We start from the raw sequence: 9,690 nt of genomic DNA on the forward strand, positions 1-9,690 counted from the left end.
CACACACACACACACATATACATACATGTATATATACTTATTAAAGAGCAGCTAGGTGGTGCAGTATGCTGAACCTGGAATGAGGAAGGCTAATCTTCTTGAGTTCAAATCCAATCTTAGATACAACTCAGCTGTGTGACCCTGGACAAGTCACTTTACCCTGTTTACCCACAGTTCCTCATCTGTAAACTGAACTGGAGAAAGACATGGCAAACCACTCCAGTATCTTTGCCAAAAAAAAAAAAAAAAGCCTCAAATGGGGTTGCAGAGAGTCAGACATGACGAAAAATCCATTAAACTGAGGGATTGGATGACACTTAGCAATTTTTTTTTTAGCAAAAAGCATTTTTAAATTAAGATATGTACATTTTTAGACATATACTACTGCATACTTAATAGACTCTAGTATAGTGTAAACATAACTTTTATATGAACTAAGAAATAAAAAAAGTCATGTGACTCACTTTATTGCGATACTTACTTTTGGTGGCAATCTGGAACCAAACTCAAACTATCTCTGAGGTATACCTATAATAGCCCCTAATTCACAGGGCTGTTGTGTGAACCTTAAATGTATAAAAATAAGTCTTTTTTTCCATTACTCATTTTCTTCAGTTACTCTTCTTCCTACTATTATATTCTGTCCTTCTTTAACCTCCTTTCCCCCCTTTCTCATTAGCTTTTTTCTTTTATCCTATCTTCCTCCTTATTCTTTACCTAGTCTTCTTCCTTAATCATCATCCTTTTCCTCTTGCTCCTGTTGATGATCATGTCAAAGTCTCTCTGTCCATGATGGTGGACAAGTAACTAGCTGTATGTCATTTAATCTCTATTTGCTTCAGTTTCCTCAACTGTAAAACGGGGTGGGGGGAACAATAGCTCCTATCTCACAGGATTATTGTGAGGATAAAATGAGATAATATTTGTATTTTTAAGTGCTTGGCACCATGTCTGGCACAAAGTGGGTATATATAAGTGCTTTTTTTTTAAACCTTTACAGGGAGGGAAGAGAGAGAGAGAGAGAGAGAGAGAGAGAGAGAGAGAGAGAGAGAGAGAGAGAGAGAGAGAGAGAGAGAGAGAGAGAGAGAGAGAGCACTTCAGGAAAAGCATTTTACAAATATTATCTCATTTAATCCTCACAACTCTGAAAGGTGAGTGACATTATTATCCCCATTTTACAGATGACAAAACAGAGGGTCATAGGTTAAGTGATATGCCCAGTGTCACACAGCTGACTTTTCTGCAAGTGGCTGGATAAAATAGACTATCTTTGGATATAGTGAATTCTCCATCATGGGAGGTTGTACAGGTATAGCTTGATTATGAGATTTCTTCTATATATGAGATTCTGTGACTTCTAAATCTTCCCAGGGTCTCTTGTCGGGACTGGAGGAGGAAGAGGAAAATATGGGCAAATATACACTGAAAGAGTAAGGAGGCTCTTATCTCCCTAAGCTATAACCAGGGTTTTAAAAATGCAAATGAGTACCAGGCTTTAAAATAAGCTGTTTGTAAGGGGGAAATTACATTCCAGTTACAGAGTGAGCAGGGGCCCAGAAAGTCTTGAAGTTTATCCTAAGATCATAAAATTTGGAAAGGATTTAGAAACCATCAAATCCCACCCCTTTTTTTAGTTTTTTTAATTGTTAATACACATTTTTTTATGAATTATGTTGGGAGAGAAAAATTAAGGCAAAAGGGAAAACCATGGGAGAGATTAAAAAAACAGAAAAAAGTAAACATAGCACGTGTTGATTTACCTTCAGTCTCCTTAGTTCTTTTTCTGGATGCAGATGGCATTTTCTGTCCAAAATCTATTGGGATTACTTTGGATCATGAACCACTGAAAAGAGCCCAGTCTTTCATAGTTGATCACAGCACATTCTTGCTGTTATTATATTCCTGGTTCTGCTTGTTTCACTCAGCATCAGTTCATATAAATCTTTCCAGGCCTTTCTAAAATCAGCTTGTTCATCATTTTTTATAGAACAATAATATTCCATGACCTTCATATACCACTTGTTCAGCCATTCCCCAATCATCTGGCATCTACTCATTTTCCAAATCTTTACTACCACAAAAAGAGCAGCTACAAACATTTCTGCACATGTGGGTCCTTTTCCCTCCCTTATGATTTCCTTGGACTACAGACCCAGTAACTACACCGTTGGAACAAAGGGTATGCACACTTTTATAGCCCTTTGGATATAGTTACAAATTGTTCTCCATAATGGCTGGATCAGTTCACAACTCCACCAACAATGTATCAGTGTCCCATCCCCTCCATCCCCTCCAACATTTATCATTATCTTTTCCTGCCATCTTAGCCAATCTGAGAGGATTTACCTAGTCTTCCTCTCCTTATTCATCATCCTTTTCCTCTTGCTCCTATTGATGATCATGTCAAAGTCTCTCTGTCCATGATGCTGGACTACTTACTAGCTGTATGTCATTTAATCTGTTTGCTTCAGTTTCCTCAACTGTAAAATGGGGGGGGGGAACAATAGCTCCTACCCAACAGGATTATTGTGAGGATCTCCTTTGCAGAGGAGCAGACTGAGGCTCACAGAGGTAAAATGACTAACTGGCAGAATTAGGATTTAAAACTGTCTCATTGTCATAGCTAGTGCTCACTCTATCACACCACAAAAACTTTAGCTTCAATTCTAGATCATAGTCAGAGCATCACACAAAGTTCAAAAGGACATCATCAGATCACAGGTCTAAAGCTTCTAAGGATCTTAGAAGTCATCTAGTCAAACTCCCTCATTTACAAATTACACTAAGGTTCAAGTCCAACATCTTCTTTCCCTCTCCTTCCTTCTTTCTTTCCTTTCTCTGAGGCAATTGGGGTTGAGTGATATGCCCAGGGCCACACAGCCAGGAAGTGTTAAGTGTCTTAGGCCAGATTTGAACTCAGGTCCTCCTGATTTCAGGCTCTATCCACTGTACCACTGAGTTGTTTAGAAAAGCCAAGAGAGTATGGAAGAGATAAAGATGAAGGGTCTTGAAATGGATGCTTCCTTGAGCAGAGTGAGAAAATAAAGGAGGGGGAGGAGGAAGGGAGAACATTGAAAAAAAGTAAAAATAGGATAATGAAGAAAAAAGAAGACACGAAGAAGGTAAAAGTGCAAGGTAAAGTCAGATCCCTCTGAACTCTGAAATTCTATGAGTCAAGGATTATAGACTTGCTGGAAGATGTCTGTCTCAAACAGCTTGTGCTGTTTTGCCCACCTCTCTCTTTTGCTGTTATTTTTTTTAACACTTAGTGGGTGGTGTAGGCAAATTAATTCCACTTCTGAGCCTCAATTTCTTCATCTGTAAAATAGGTCTAATAATGTTTGAAAGGACATGGCAAAGAATTTGTTCTGAGGATCAAATTAGATAATGCATATAAAATGCTTTGTAAACCTCAAGGTAATAATTAAATGTCAGCTCAGCTGTTTCATTTTCTAGGAGAGAGGAGGGAGTAAATATTGCTTTTCTTTTAAGTCAATTAGGAGGCCAGACAATGAGGCAGGAGTTTTGAGGGTTCTTATACTTAGTTATATAACCATGAGCAAGTCAAGTCATACCTCTGAGCCTCAATTTCCCTACCTGTAAAATGAAGATAACAATTCTTGTGCCAACTACCTTTCAGAATATCAGATTCCTGGCTCTTGGTGGAAGATGCTAGGTCCTCAGTATCTGAATTGTTTCTTTCTGCCTTCCTGTGATATTTTTTCCTTGATCCGATAATTCTGAAATTTAGCTACGATATTCCTTGGAGTTTTTATTTTGGGATCTTTTTCAGGAGGTGATCAGTGAATTATTTCAATGGCTACTATACCTTCTGGTTCTAGGACTTGTGCCAACTACTTACTGGTTCATTATGATAAATATAAATAAAGTCCTAGATAAATGTGTGCTAGGACTATAGGACCAGAAGAGACTTCAGAGGACATTCATCCAAGCTGTGCCTACAGCGAAGAAATCTGTTTTACCATATCCCAGACGAGAGGTCAGCATTCATATTGAACACTGCCAGGGACAGGAAAACCACCAAAGCAGTTCTGAATGTTAGGAAGTTTATAGATGTAAATTTCTTTATGGACTTCATCTGTCTCCTGTAACTTCTGCTCATTACTTCCAGTCCTTTTTTCTGGGACCAAAAAGAAAAAGTCAGAAAATCATAGAAACTCCTGGTTTGAAAGGACCTCAGAGCTCAATATATATTTGAATCAGATCCTTCTCTACCTGCCTGGTGACTTTATCATCATCATATGTTAATTATATACCAGATATGCAGTGTCCCAAAAATCTTAATATGGTTTTAGTCTCCAATAGTTGAAAATTGCACCTTGTATAATTAAATAATATTAAACCTTGATTTGAATCTCACTTCTCTCTACTTACTACCTGTGTGATCTTGACAAAGTCATTTTCTCTTTCTGGACTTCCTGTATAAAACAAAGATATGAGATTGGGCCAAACAAACTCAAAAATCCCTTTACCTCTGAATCTTGGAATCCTGGGACATTATATTATATATACATTATATCCTGGGGACATATATATTGGTGTCCCCTATATCCCTGAAACACCAAAGAGCCTGGCAGATCTCCAGATCACTACCTTTGGGGTGAGAGGTAAGAAGAGCTAGAGGGGAGGATTATTATTGTTCTTATTATTTATAATAGAGGGTACTAAAATGTAAAATTGTGAACAAATAATACTTCCTAAATTAAGAAATAAACCACTGCCAATTGGACAAAACACTTTTTTTAAAGCTTCAAAAATTTAAACAGAATTAATTTGTAAAATTGGGCTCAAAATTAAAAGATGAACTTAAAGAGTCTGGATTTCATTAAGACTTGAACCATAAAGTGGAAGAAAAAGCATTCATCCAGGACCTGGGAATTAAAAAGAGCCCTGGAACCTGTTGATTAAATTCTATTGCTAGAGCAAAGGGCATGAAGCAAGGGAACTTCTCAGACATGAAAGCTACCCAGTGAAAATCTACCCTGGACAGAGACTGCAATGAAAGCCAGGAGAAGCCTCCCATCCTACTCTCCCCTAAAGGCTACAAAGCAGACCCGCCATAACCCCTCCTTCCCAACCCACAGAGTCCCTCCCCACAGACTTTCCTAATGAAGCCAGTTACTAGAGCCAGAATTAATAGAATCCGAATTATTAATTGCCTACAACAATTGCCAGGCCACCTGAGCACCTTGGCTTCGTATGAGCACCAATTACAGCCTCATCGACATTCACCTCACGTAAGCTCCATTCTGATAGTCCCTTTCCCCCACTATAAACTGTCTCCTTTCTGGGCCTTACCCCTCCTTTCAGGAGGTTGCTGGGGATTCTGTAATTCTCCTTTGGGTTCAATAAAGATCAAATATTTGATGAGGCTAGAAGTGAAAAGTCTGAAGGCTAATTGTGGGGGGAGAACCCTGGGGGTATGGAGATAGAAGATTCTTGGTCAGAGCAGGGAAGATCAGACCAAAGGTGAGGTCAGTCTCCTGCTGACCTGAGGGAAAGTCTGTTTCAGAACTGGTAAAGTGTTCTCCCCTCCAGAGACTCAAAGGATTTTGAATATGTCATTCACTTATCTGCTCATGTCAATGGTACTTGGGCTAAGGTTTAAAAGAAAAGAGGGATCTGATGAAATTGAGGTGACAGGAAGGACATTCCAGACATGGAGGATGGTCAGGGCAAATGCATGGAGATCAGGACAGGGCATCCTATGGGAAGAAGAAAGAGGGCCAATTTGGGGTGGATGTCAGTGTGCAGGATGGAGAGTAATGCCAAATAAGAATGAAAACTAGATTGGGATTTGGGTGTATAAAACTCTAAACAGCAGAGTTTATATTTGATCTTGGAGGAAACACTGTGGTTTATTGAGTAAAGGAGTGTAAATTGAGTAAAGGAGATCTGACATGAGCAGATCTGTTGTTAAGGGCGGGGAAATGACTTCAGTCTGGAGAAAGGAACACAGTGAGGAGACGTGAGGTTAGGAGGACATTTAAGAAGCTATTGCAATAATTTAAAGATGCGGTGTGAATTTGGGCAGAAGAAATGTGTGTAGAGAGATGGAGGAAGGAAAAGCACAATCTGGCAACTTCACATATGTATGGCAACAAGAAGAGGGAGAGCTGGGAAAGATGCTGAGTTATACACCTGGGAGACTGAAAGAATGGGGATGCCTTCAAGAGAAATGTACATGATAAGATGGGAGGCTTTGATGCAAAAGATAATGAGGTATTTTTTTTTTTTGTCAGATTGATTTTGACATGTCTCCAGGATATCCACTCTCCGGGATGTCCAATAGCCAACTGTTGATGTGGGACTGCAGTTCAGGGGAGAAACTAGAATTGGACATTGGGTTGTGGATTGTTTACTTAAAAATAATAATTGAACTTATGAGGTTTAATAAGGTTACCAAGAGAGAAGGAAGAGAAGTAGAGAGGGGCTGCAAGTTGTTCGTTCTTCATTTTTGAAGAGGACCAATGACATCATGGGTGATATCGTGACTTGGATATGAATTGGATTTAAATGAAGAGGAGTTGCACAAAGTCATCAGTCTCATTCTTTCTTTCAAAGTCATCAAAGGTCTATAAAGTCATGATGATTTATGATGACTCAGGATGCAGTGGATGACCTTGGCATCTTTGATATCTGACCAAACTAAGCACTCTACAAGGCCTGCTTTCCTGGCCATTGGAACAGATTTTTCTCATTCACCCATTCTGCCGGGGAAAGTCTTCATATGCTTGGGGTAGACACCCCATAATCCACTGATGGATTTAGCCTGCTGAGATGGTTTTACCAGAGGGTAGTCACTGTACATGCTATAACTTCTTGGAGCCAGAAGTGACAATGGGTGATATGTGACTAAGCAGTCCTGAAAAGAGATTGGCAAGCCCTACATCAGAGGTGCTGGTCCTTCTGATCATCCCTGAATACCTACTGAATGTGTGTGTGTGTGTGTGTGTGTGTGTGTGTGAGAGAGAGAGAGAGAGAGAGAGAGAGAGAGAGAGAGAGAGAGAGAGAGAGAGAGAGAGACAGAGAGGCAGAGAGAGAGAGAGATAAAAGAGAAAGACTGATAGGAAGAGACATACACAGAGAGAGAGAGAAAACACAAGAAAGTAGAGAGAGAATAGGAGGCTTAGGACAGAAATGTAGGGAACATTCACATTTGGGGGAGGAGGTCATGATATGTGTCATGATCTCACAAAGAGATGAAGAAATCATCAAAGACATATATAAGGAGAACCAGAAAAGAGCAATGTCATAAAAACCCTGAAAGAAAAAGCAACCAGGAAGAGAGAATGATCAACATGGCAAATGTGGCAGAGAAGTCAAGAAGTAAAGAATGAGAACTGAGAAAAAACATCAAATTTGGTGATTAAGTTGATTAATGGTTGAGTAATTAAGAGTCAAGTTGGTTGAGTAATAAAGTTGCAGATCTGATTTCTAAGGATTGAGGAGAAAGTAAGATGAAAGATAGTGGAGGCACCCAATGTAGACACCTTTTTTAAATTTCCATTTTATTTTCTAAAAATTTCTTTATTAATTTTTGACATTTACTTTTATAATATTTTGATTTCCATTTTTTTCTCCCTCCCTCTCTTCCTGCCTCCCTCCCCAAGATGGCAAGCAATCTGATATAGGCTATACGTGTGCAATCATATTAAACATATTTCCACATTAGTCATGTTGTGAAAGAAGAATCTGAACAAAAAGTAAAAACCACAAGAAAGAAAAAATGAAAATAATATGCTTTGATCTGTATTCAGATTCCATATTTCTTTCTCTGGGTGTGAATAGCATTTTCCATCCTGAGTCTTTTGGAATTGTCTTGTGTCTTTGTATTTTGGAGAGAGCTAAGTCTATTAAATTTGATCATCCACACAGTGGTGGTGTTACTGTGTACAGTATTCTCCTGGTTCTGCTTGCTTCACTCTGGATCAGTTCAGGTAAGCCTTTCCAGGTTTCTGTAGACATCTTTTAAAAAAGGAGTTTAGCAGAAAAAGGGAAAAGAGGAATAGGGTGTGTGTGTGAGAGAGAGAAAAAGACAAACAGACAGACAGACAGACAGAGACAGAGACAAAAAGAGAGAGAAAGAATAGTAAGGTCTAGCCAGACACAAGCAGGTAAATGTTTAACAACCAGCTTCCAAGGGGGAAAGGGCAGGCATAAAGAACTTTTAAGTTTAATATGCAGTATTAATATTTTCTCCATTACTTTTTAAATTCTAGGCAAACAACAAATCAAGTTCTGATTTGTAGCATTTAGTGTTTTCAAGTTACAAATGCTCAAACTGAAAATTTAACCTTTGGCTCTTCTGAGTTGCTAAAGCTGTTTCCAGGCAAACTCCTGAGTTTAGTGGGGGGGTTTTGAGAGAGAGGAGATTTTAGAGCTCATGTCAGCAGATGATACATGGGTTGGGTTTGAATCTAATCTCTGTCCCATAGCTGGTAAAGTTTGCTTCAGTTTCTTATCTTTATATGAGAAGATTTTGTGAAATATCTCTCCTGCCCAGGGGAGAGCACACACACACACACACACACACACACACACACACACACACCTTAGATAATATAATTAGTATAAGGGAGTGATCAATATGCCCTATATCCTGTGATCTCTTTCTGAATTATGAACCTTTCTGATTATGTCAAGAAGGGAACAGCTGATTGACTAACCAAAAATTTAACCATGTCTCTGAGGGTTTTAAATAGCTGGAAGAAATTCAGTAGTGAATCTAGTCAATGACTCAGTCTCTCAGTGGAGGATCCTAAACTTGAGAGTTAAAAAGCTACAGTTTCAGAGTTGAGCCTAGCCCCTAAAAAGATAGATTGGATCAGCAAAAGACAGTCAATCCACCTGGGATGAGGACTGTTAGAAAATAATACAATAAGCCTGAAGCACCAAAGACAAAGAGACAAGGAAAGAGAATCATTTCCAAAGGGAGGCAGATTTGAGGAGCATGGCCCTTTGTACTAGAGAAAAAGCCAGTCATGGACTTGAAAAATGGCTTTCAGTCAATAAACCACAAAGATTTACAGCCCTTTTGCCAGAGGTGTATCCTAATTCAGGTACTACACAAGCATTGTCCTGTAAGGTTGAGCTCACTCTTCTCATGGACTTGTGTATATTGATGGGGAAGCATGAACTAAGCTAGTTGGGATGTGGAGACAGGTGTTTTATAGAAACGATCACCTTAATAATAAATGCCTTGATAAGATATAATTGAGGCTATTAGATGATGGCTAATCAGCACACTCATGGGGGCTCAAGAGCTATTCAGCATCAGAAATGCAGCTCCCCCCAAGATTAATCCTAAAATCTCAGCATAGTGGGGATATCAAAATTTAAGATATACTTTAAGTTGAGAAAGTGGCCTAAGAGTGAATGTTTTATGTAAAATGGGTGTAGCAATACTGGAAATACCTACCTCAAAAGGCTGTTGGAAGGATTTAATGATTTCATGTCTATAAAGCACTTTATATGCACTGAAGGGCAAAAGTCCTAAATTAAGTAGGAGAAGGTTGAAAATGCAGTTTTAAGGCAGAGCCTTAGAAAATAGAGGCAGTAATGTTCCCCTATCAGAAAAGAGAAAAAAACTAAGAATAGGCTTTTCTTTTGGTTCTTTTCTCTAGTGGGAGCAGAGGGCCATAATCAATCAGGAGATGTGAAACTCAA

This window comes from Sminthopsis crassicaudata, chromosome 3, assembly GCF_048593235.1.
Source record: "Sminthopsis crassicaudata isolate SCR6 chromosome 3, ASM4859323v1, whole genome shotgun sequence".
Lineage (NCBI taxonomy): Eukaryota > Metazoa > Chordata > Mammalia > Dasyuromorphia > Dasyuridae > Sminthopsis > Sminthopsis crassicaudata.